The sequence below is a fragment of the Haemaphysalis longicornis genome, unplaced genomic scaffold (assembly GCF_048455015.1).
Source record: "Haemaphysalis longicornis isolate Haplotype H1 unplaced genomic scaffold, Haemaphysalis longicornis Haplotype H1 scaffold_3, whole genome shotgun sequence".
NCBI lineage: Eukaryota > Metazoa > Arthropoda > Arachnida > Ixodida > Ixodidae > Haemaphysalis > Haemaphysalis longicornis.
Genome location: NW_027526335.1, coordinates 55,816,588 through 55,827,392, shown reverse-complemented (window position 1 = coordinate 55,827,392; position 10,805 = coordinate 55,816,588). Strand labels below are relative to the sequence as shown.

General features: G+C 50.3%; 1 protein-coding gene across 1 annotated transcript in view; it reads left to right on the top strand.

Annotated features, from left to right (window-relative positions):
* The window catches only part of Gogo (thrombospondin-1 like protein golden goal), a 99,499-nt gene that overhangs the window by 50,307 nt on the left and 38,387 nt on the right, over positions 1-10,805 (top strand). The gene's annotated exons all lie outside the window — the stretch shown is intronic.

The window sequence follows — 10,805 nt, the reverse complement described above, 5'->3', positions numbered from 1 at the left end:
CGCGCACGAAATGCCATTAATAAAATGCGCTGAGGCCTTTAGGGTGATCGAAGTTAAATTGACAAGTTTATTTTTTAATTAGGCGCTTAGACATTAATATTTTATTGGCTGCAGTAAGCTGGCGTGTTTCTATTGTAGCGAGAATAATGGACGCATGAGACCATCAGGGTATGTGCCGTGCGCAGGCATCAGCCACATGGAAAAGATGCCCAATCTATCCGTGACGGTATGCGTTCACGCCGGTGTCAGCGGAAGAAGAAGCACTGCAGAAGACGTTTTTGCACGTGATGTCGGTCATCGTGCTCGCTTCAACTCTCGCCCGTAAATAAATCCCCTAGACCATCTACGTGAGCCTCGAGTATCTCCCTCACAACATTGAAAAGTCATACGCAGTAGTGTATTTGGCAGAATTCTTCTAGCGAATTCGTACTCCGAAATATCGAACTGCGCAGTTTGACTGTGTATGAACACAGAACGGCAACCAGTTCCACTGACGGATAGTGTCAGGAGAAACTGAGATCCCATCGTCAAACATGGGCATGTTCCAGCTAAAAAACGTAGAGTTCTGCTTGTTAAAAAAGCATAGATGAGGAGTCATTTTTCTTATGTTTGCTTCTCAACATAGTGCACACAGTCCAAGGGGAGCTAACGTGAAAAATGACAGCTGTGGTAGAAGGCGCTTGTAGGCTGCGTAATTGCGGTCTCATCCATGCGCTATTCAACAACAGCTTTCGAGGGGGCCGATGCCGTATCGGATTAATTAGGACTGACAACAAAATCACGACCCCATCCACCCGGCCCAGCACAATCATAAGCGCGCCGACAAGCACAAAATAAGAGAACTCGGGCCCAGTGAGCGCGTGTGTGCTCGGTGATATGGCTATATGCGGGTATACGAGCAAGCATAAGCACAGGAGCACGGTAATTCGCGTCATCGATCGCGCCGTTGCGGTGAAGGTATACGTATACGCGGGCAGCACTCTCCAAGGCTCGCTTCTCGGAAGCCGAGGACAACCGCTTTAGCGCTGACATTGATAAGGGCCGTCCAATCCCGCGGGGACTCGTAGAGAGGGCTCCGAACCGGGCGTCGGTGCCCGCCGCACCACGGGTGGGGTGCGGTCATTCATCAGGAAGCACGGCTCGCGAACACGACTCCCACGCGCACTCGCGCGGCTGGGGCGGACGGCCGGCCCCGGTAGCCCGCGCTTCCTGTCCGGCCGTCAGACAAAGGAGCCGCTCTTCAGCGCTGCACTGAAAGGTCAACCGCAAGGCCGCTGTCATCGGTAACAGTAGCAGGCAGGACAGAATCGTCGTTCGACTAAGTGCACACGCTGAACAAAAATAGTTAAAGAACGGAGAGAGTGTAGCTGCAAGTTAAGGCTGCGTCTAACCTCACAGCTGTTTTCATAAAAGCTGGCTGGCCTAAAACTCGCTGAATAACATTACGTCCCAACATAACCTAACCTAACATAACCTCACCGAACCTAATCCTGACCTAACCGAACGCATCATAATTCCTTCTTAAATCCAGCCCAAGTGCAACAAACCTAATCTAACCCAGCCCAGCGACACAGAACACAACCTGCATTCAACGTAATACAAAACATTCTAGAAGTCATGTGCGGCGATCTCTTGATATACTAGAGTAAAAAACTAGAGTAAAAAAAGCATTAACAAAATTACGATGACCGAAAAATTCCAATGCCACAACAAACACAAAAATACTCACAATGTCGGAGCCTTCTCGTTTAAAAGCCAGTACTATACCACATCGCTACTTCTTTTTTTATTACATGGGAAGTACTCTCAGACGTGGCAGTACGAGGAATGCCTAGTCAAGCAAACAAAAGAATACACTCAAGGTACGAGAAGCACATATACATCAAACTACAGGCAAACACACACAAGCGTTCAAAAGAGGGAACCAGTCAGGTGGTTGGTCAAGCGAACTATACACAATGCCACAGTTTCTCGGAAATATGACTTGGTTGATCTTGGTGGCTCAGCATGCCTATCACATAACCACATCGCTACAGGGGCAGCTACAAACACGGCTTTTAGTAACAGTAGCATGCTTAGCCAATGAGAGGCGGCTGCCGTGAGAAATTTCTCACAGTAATTCTCACGGTTGCCGTGATAATAGACACTAACCCAAGTTAATGCTGAATCAGACGGAAGGTTTTCTTAACGTAGCAGTACCGCGCATACTTCCTGCCTGTTTCTGAATAATATAGGTGAACAGTAACTTCCTAATCGGGCCAAAGTAGTACTGCAGGGTCGGACTATTGTTACGAGCGCGAGAAAATGCATTATTTGTAACAGTGAAGTTTTGTTTTCGATAGCTGCATTTTAAATTGAGGGTGAGTTCCAATTTAATTGAAAGGATCCCATGGTGTAGTTGTTATAGCATGTTTACCGTATACAAAAATTGGAAACAGTCTTGCACCGTTTAAGACCTGCGTAAATCACGAAAAATACCTCGCCCCTATCATGAAGTTTTACGGGTCAGTAATGCAATGCGTTCAATGTACTTCACAAAAACAAATTTTGGATGAACGCGTAGCATTCAATTATATATAATTAAAGGGTACGCGTTCATCCAAAATTTGGTTTTGGATGATTTGGTTTGGTTTTGATAACGTAAAAGTTCTTTTAACGCAATTCTGAATAGTTCTGCTGTTCCTCGCGTAACTAATACGCAGTACTGCAACTCGCTTCCTTTCCCCTTCTTGACGAAGGCTGCAACCGGTCGAGAAGCAGTCATTTTGAATAAAAACACTTAAGTTCGATGAAAACAGCACTGCCGACGTGGCTGGAGGGCTATGGCGTCCTGTAATAGCAAATGCAAATGACACGTAGTAGAAGAGACTAAAGTTGGCGTGCACAGCATTGCATGCATGCTACAGAGAGGTTTATGCGGTATGCACAACGCTGGAGCTTCTCACTGCGCTGCACGACCTATAAAACGAGGATTGCAGCTCAGTTCCGTGACTGAGTTCTAAATTGATTTACTTCGGCGTGCGGAGTAATATGCTGAAGAAAATTAGCGTTGCAAGGTTAGAGAAACAGCAGAGATGGCGGCCCCTGTCCCTTCGTCGGAGATTTGGCTATTACGCCTCACACTTTTTTCCAGACTTCCCGCTGAAAGTTCTCTATGGCTGGAAGGCCCGGATCGTTTTGTCCGCAGGCTTTCACATCTCTCACAAAGTGGACTGCGTTAGCACGCTCTAGAACTCGCGGCCAAGGCCAACGCCCGCGCTACGAACCCAAAGGAAATGCTGTGCGCCCGGAATGCGGTGATAGAACTGTCGGATATACGCCGGTTTCATAACACGAGGGGCACAGGTTGCGACCACGGGAAGCGCTTTCAAGCGAAGCTTTTTACCTCTACCCCCCAAGGGTTCTGTCGCGACCATTGGTGTCAACAGAAAACTCCCGCGAACAAATAAAACAACTTACGGGCACTGCCAGGAATCGAACCTGAGACGAATAGACAAACAGAACGACAGCCCGTTTTCTTGCCGATTGGGCTACGAGCCAACGAGGAGACGGTTCACTCACCGAGCTTATCTGTGGGTTCACCCCCTGCGTTCTCGCTGAATGCTAAATGATAACGTCACGCGACCTCTCGCGCCGCTGTGCGCTCCGCTCGCGGCTAGTGTAGCGGCTGTGTGCGCGCCTTCCGCAAGCGCTAGGAGTAGTAAAAATTAAAGGAAGCTCACACCAACGCATGGCATCTCACTTCTCCTTCGTCTCTGCCGCCGATCTCGTCGCCTCCGTCGGCGGCGGCAGAGACGGGGAAGTGAGATTGTATGGCACCCGGTTTGAGCTTCCTTTCATTTTATAAAAAAAGAGTTTCCACTCATGTGCTTTACCAATACAACAGAACCAACCACCGCTCATGAATCATGCATTGATTTAACCTTAGCAACAATTATCTCTTTGAAGTAATAAGGGGTGTGGTTAAGTGAATTTTACTTGTCTCTGGTTTCACTCTTTGTAGTGCCATGTGTATCAATTCAAGTGACGTCACATAAGTAATCGCTGTGGGTGTCGTTTGCAGTTTCGCTTTCTAACCACGTTCACAGGGTGGATTGGCACCATTTTTTTGTTACCTTTCCCATTGGCTGGATATGTTATTGTTCCCCGCCGCTGCTAATTCACGTACCCCTCGGGCCTTTGGGGTGGCTCAGTGGTTAGGTTTCCAGTTTTACTGGGTATAGGTCCTGGGTTCAATTCCCGGGACCTCGCTGACCACATTTTTTATTAAGTGCGAATGCACTTTATAAGCGACCCCGAACCTTCCGCCGTCCGCATAGCAACAGCTGCGGGTGCGCGCGCTTTTCGTCTTCCTTAGCAACGGGGGGAGAGACGCGCGCTGCCTGGCCGCTGACATGGCACATACCCACGTGGGAGATTGGCCAGGAATAAGTGCGAATGCACTTCTTAAGCGAGCCTGAATCGTCGCGCTCGCATAGCGCCTCCTCTCCCCCCTCGCCTACTCTCCTAAAGCCCCTTTACTACTCTCCAGCTCGCAACACCCTCTCTCGGCGCGCCAGCCAGGCCACTACACTATATATAAAAAAAAAACAGCATCCGGCGCCAGGTTTCGATCTGCGGACTTTGCGGCCGCAGCGCGACGCTCTACCGACTAAGCCACGGACGCGATTTTTTTTTTCTTAAACAATAACTTTATTTACACATAAATATACACGTCATGCCGAGTGTTACACATGGTTCCGGAGCAGCTCCGACAGTGGATGTGTCGGTTACATGTTTGGGGGTAAGATGACAACGAACGTGAAACCAAGAGAAGAAAAAAAAGGGCAAAGAGACACGAAAACAAAAATAAAAGGACAATGAGAACAGCAACACATGCTCTACAAAAACAAAGGCTGAAGGAATTGCGTGCGTCCTATTGGCCGGCGCTATCTCTCCTGTTTCTCAAAAGAGGACTTGGTCAACGTGGATACGCTGGCCCGTTAAACGCTCCAGCCCCCCCCCCCCCCTTTTTTTTTTCTAATGGCTTAGGCGTTTCCCTGCCTGCGCCTTTCCTCATTTGTTTTGTAGCGCTTCAGCACATGGCTGCCTCGGGCGAGCTTCCTTCTTAGTTCCAGGTCGCAGTCAGATGTGCCCAATGCGCTGACCGTCCATTGGACCTCCCGCAGAAAGTGTCGCCATGCGGGTTGTGGGTGGAGGGCGCACTCCACTGCTTCTACCCTCGCTTTCCAGAGGGCGTGTAGTCCGATGGCTAGGACACAATCACGGAAAGCGGGGTGCTCTGTGTCCGCGCACAGGAACTTGAGGCCCGGCCAAGTGATGTTCCACGACGTTCTGAAGCACGATTGTATTTCGTGCCAGAAATACATCGCCGTGTTGCAGTCAAGGAATGCATGTTCTGCGGTTTCCGGTTTGCCACACAGGAGGCATCCGGCGCCCCAGGGGAGGAAGAAGCCCCGCTATTGCTGACGCGCCATGACTGGTAACACTGCCGCGTGGAAACGGAAGAAAAAATCTTTTGTGCCGACTGGGATGGGGGATTGCCTGACCCGCTTGAGCACATCGCCTCCACCCTGAGGGACTGGTGGCTGACGGTACAGGGGTGGTGGCAGTGTCTGAGCAACTAGGTCCCAGTATAACTTTCGCGGCTTCACAGCGAGCAGGTATTCCCAAGAAAAACACGTCTGAAGTGAAGCCACCGCGCTGGCTATCTCCATGTAGAACCCGGTGATGCGAGAGCCATGATCGACAGGCGCTGATGTGGCAAGCCACGGCCGCAAGTGAAAGGAGCCTAGGCATTGGATGGCCGCCTGAAGAAACGGGTCGACCTGGTCGCGGAAGAAAAGGAACCGCTGGACTACGAGCTTGACTTCTGCGTTTATCAGTCCAATTCCACCCCCCTCCACGCTCCAGAAGAGATTGGTGCGGCGCATGGGCTCGTATTGCGACCGCCAAACGAACACTGCCCACGACCGGTGTAGCCTCTGTATCGAGCCGGCATTGATGGTGGTAATGCGCGCTGCGTACAGAATTGCGGGGTAGGCTACCATGTTGCACAAGAGGGCCCTTGCGTAAATGGATATGCGACGTTGATATCAGTGTTAGTAACGCGCCTTATATCTTTAACGCATTCAAACTACGTCGTCAGCGGCGTGCGTTGGCGACTCAGCGGCGTTATAGCGGCTTGATAACTGCGTGGTGTACACGTGATACTACAAACCCGCTAGTTCTGCATTCTCTCACGTGACTGCGCCTCCTCTCCCTTCACTCCGGTCGGCTCTTCGCAGCTGCGGTGCGCTGCGGTGCGGTGCGCTCCTCCTCTCGAACATACACGTTAATTCACCAAGATTTCCGCAGAGGGACAAACGAGACGTGTTAAGCCGAACGTGATCACGAGGGGGTGTTAATGTAACTAACGGGCAAAATGCCACCAAACTTCAACAAACTCCCCCTCATAGCATCACCCCGTGCTTCGCACTTCCTCATACTCCCCTTCGGGGAAATGCGGGGGAATTTTTTCTTATGGCGCGAGCTTCCAACATTTCCTCGTGGGCTCCTTGCCTCCTCGCCTTTATCCCTGATACTTCGAGGCCTTTTGGTGTGACGGACGGATACTACTGGACCTATACAACTCCGCTCGTAAAAAGGAGATGATGATTTGCGTCTGCGTGGTTGGCGGCAGGAGCGGCTGTGTCGCCTTCGGTGCCACACCATCTTTACCCTCTCCCGCATTTCCACTGCTGCTACGTCGCGCTGTCTCCCCGTCTCTAATCAACACCAATCAGATGCGCCGCGTCGCGCCCTCTCTCCTAACCAGAGTTTCTGCGCACGCACGCGTTCTCTTCGCGGGCATTTCCCAACTCGGAATTCAGTAGGAGGGTGTATAGAGGCTGCAAGTAGACAGCTTGGCTCTTTAAAAAAAAAAGAGGGAAGTCTTGTCTAATTTTTGTGAGAAGCTCACGTGGTAAGTATACTTGTTTTAAAGCAAAGCTTTTTACCTCTACCCCCCCAAGGGTTCTTTCGCGACCGTTGGTGTCACCAGAAAATCCAGCGAACAAATAAAAGAATTTGCTGACACTGCCCGGAATCGAACCTGGAACTAATAGACTAACAAAGCGAGACCCCGCTGTCTTACCGATTTAGCTACGAGACCACGCGAAGTCGGGGAAGACAGGTGGTGTACTCACCAAGCACATCTACGGGTTTACCCCCTCCGTTCTCGCTGAATGCCACGTGAAAGCGTCACGCTACCACTCACGCCCATAGGTCGGCGTACTCACTCGTGAGTACACTTATTTGTACTCAAACTCACGAGTGAGTACACTTATTTGTACTCATTTGTACTCAAACTCACGAGTGAGTACGATGATGAGTGAGTACACACCCAGAAAAAAAATTGAGTACGATGACGAGTGAGTACAGGGGTAAGTCCACTACTCGTGAGTACAGTATACTAGAGTACACTACTCATGAGTATGAGTACTCATGAGTACAGCTTTCATGAGTATGAGTACTCGTGAGTTTGAGTACTAATGATTATGAGTACTCAAGAGTACACAGTACTCATTAGTACACAGTACTCGTGAGTACACAGTACTCGTGAGTACACAGTAGTCATGAGTACAACTCTCATGAATACTGGTTTTGCGAGCGCTTGAACTCTTGAGTATGTGTACTCTTGAGTACAGTACTGCAAACAAGTTTGATCCCGAGCTCGAGTTTGAACGCGCGTGTACGAGTCGCAAACATTAAGCGGTGCCGCTGTGCAGCTTAACTGTCAAGGACGGCAAAGCTAGACAACGAAAACTGCACCTCCCCCCTTTCCCGGTCCCTGATTGGCGCTGTAAGTGTTTCGCGGCGGTCGCTTGCAAAGGGGTCACGGTGAAGAGGGAAAAACGAGGGGGTGAGGGCCCGGCGGGAAACGCGGCCGCAGTTGCTCTTCTCCTATGGCACTTGTTGACTGCCGCAGTTATTTTTGTTGACGCGGCCTGTGAACGCGTGGCACCTTATAGCGCTTGCTCCCTTCCAGTTGTTTTAGGGGAGAGGAGGTGGAGCTCCTAACAATGCACGCACTAGGCGTACTGAAATCCCTCTTTTTTGGTTTTGAGAAGTTTCCGTAGACGCATGTCACGCTGTGTAGTCGTTTCGTGAGCCCAACCGCTCATTTCAACAGTCGCAGTTAATTTACGCAACTCGCGTGAAACCGACTACGTGGTTTGTAACGTTTGTCTCACCGAAATTGTCCGCACCTGTTCGCTGTGAGTATTCAAGCGAAAATTAGGCTGATGTACATGCGCCCATATGGTTTTAATAGGTTCCCGTTTTGAAACATTTTGCTCAGGTTCGCTAGTAATATGGTCTCGTGTAGTGCCATTTACAAGTGAGCATATAGCCCCACCGTACAGGGGAGGTGGTGGAATTTGCCCCAGCAATGGAAATAAGATATCCGAGTACACCTAAGCACGTTTGTGAGTTGTGAATCGGACATTATAATATCCAGTTGAACGCGTGCGACGCCTTGTTTAGCCTCACATATTTTGTCGAAGAGCTCTGGCATCTTGCCGTTGGAGGAGCGTTTTGCTTTCGAATGGCTTTACGTTTGAGTGGCAACCCCATTCGCCGCTTCTCGTTTATGCCACCGTGTAATGACGACGCTGACGATGATGGTGAATTTCGGTGGTTGTTATTCCCCTACCTTCATTACTGTTTACAGGCGGGCGACCACCCCTCGCTAGCAGCTACTGTCGAGTTTAAGCTTGCACTGTGGGAGGCTTCGTGAAGGAATCGTTTTGAAATGATGAACGCCAAGGCCAGACGCCGGGATTGTCGCTTAAGCTCACGTCTTAGAACATCTCGTAAAACATGTGGATTGCACATAACGATGCCACCGCACTTTTTGATCGATACCTGTCGGACACAGCAAGAACCGCAACGAATGAACCCGATCCAGGCGAAGGCATCGAATGCCCTAACGATGAAGTCACGCTTGCGATGCGAAGGAATGTGGGACCGAACGGACGGCACGAACTACGCCCGCTTCCCCACCACAACGGTTTCACTTCCGAAACAACCACGGCAACTGCGAGCACGGAGCCGCAAAGACTTTAACCGAACAGCCATGCCACCCTACGAAAACACCACGCTACCGCACACTAAACGAAAAGCCAATCGGCTCCCGCACCATACGCAACGCACACGTCAATTCAAGCAACTTCCTAAACACGCCGAACTATGCCATCCCTACACAGCGCAGCTCGCAACCGGACAAACCGGACGTCTACGCCCCCACATGCATCAAGCACGCGACGAGCTACCCGAACACAATCGCCGACGGAAGCGGCGCGGCTAAGGCAACGCAGTAAACACTGTCAAGTTCAGGTCAGACGAAGTGAATCCGACGGCACACACACAATAAAATAAAGCAGATTTGAAATTCACCGAAGCTCAACGAGACGAACACCCTCTTAACGAAGTTTCTAGTATCCGGAACAACAAAAAACAAACGCCCGCATCGAGCATATGTGAATAAGCTGACAGTGATCTGGATACGAACGGACGTTAATCTACGGAAACGCTTCATTGTGCCTGGGGGCAGGCACAATTCGGATTTGGAGCATGATTAGGAGAGTATCAGCGCTCCCGGAAACGAAAACGGACGACAAAAGCTGCCACCCGAAGACACGCAGAAAACCGCAGTTTACGGCCACGGCCGCAGCGACAAGCCCCGAGCTCCCCTGAGCCTGACCCTGTGTTTTCTAATCAATTAAACATTTTATTTTTTAAAGCAAAGCTTTTTACCTCTACCCCCCAAGGGTTCTTTCGCGACCGTTGGTGTCACCAGAAAACTCCAGCGAACAAATAAAAGAATTTACTGGCGCCGCCGGGTATCGAACCTGGAACTAATGGACTAACAAAGCGAGAGCCCGTTGTCTTACCGATTTAGCTACAAGCCCACGCGAAGACGGGGAAGACAGGTGGTGTACTCACCAAGAACATCTACGGGTTTTCCCCCTGCGTTCTTGCTGAGTGCCACGTGAAAGCGTCACGCGACCACTCACGCCCACCTAGCGGCCCTGTGCGCACCTTGCTCATGTGCTAAGAGTTACAAAAATTAAAGGAAGCTCACACCAATGCATGGCATCTCACTTCTAGTACGCCAATGTGCTAAAGCCTGTGGCCTCCAGTGTTCACGTAAAAAATCACCGCTCCTTGTCGTCCGCTCTCACGCCAAATCAAGGAATACATTCAAATACTCCTTGATGGCCAGGCCATCACTCCAAACCATAGCATCAAGATCCTGGGCCTACATCTCCAGGCTAACACCAAGAGTGACGTCTTCTTGCAGTGCCTCAAAAACAGCATTAATCAAATCATACACATGATCAGGCGAGTTGCCACCAAGAAGCGAGGCCTAAAGGAATCCGGTACCTTTCGATTAATTGAAGCTTTTGTCCTCTCGAGAGTCACTTACGTCAACCCCCTGTCTTCTTCTCGACGAGGAGGACATAGAGATGCTTTATATAATGATTAGAATCGCGGTCGAGCAGGCCATTGGTCTTCTCATGAGTGCGTCCGCACAGAGGCTGCTTAGCACGGGGCTCTACAACACGGTGGGAGACCTGATATAAGGCCATCTTTCTAACCAGAAGGTCCGAATCAGAACTGGGGTGGGTAACCGCAAGCTTCACCAGATTGGCTGGGCAGCCCAGAATGTCACTCCGCTTGATGTGCTCCCAGACTCTTGGCGACTGAAACTAAGGATGCTCGCTTCGCTTAGAAATTTGAACCCCTCACATGACGAGGGT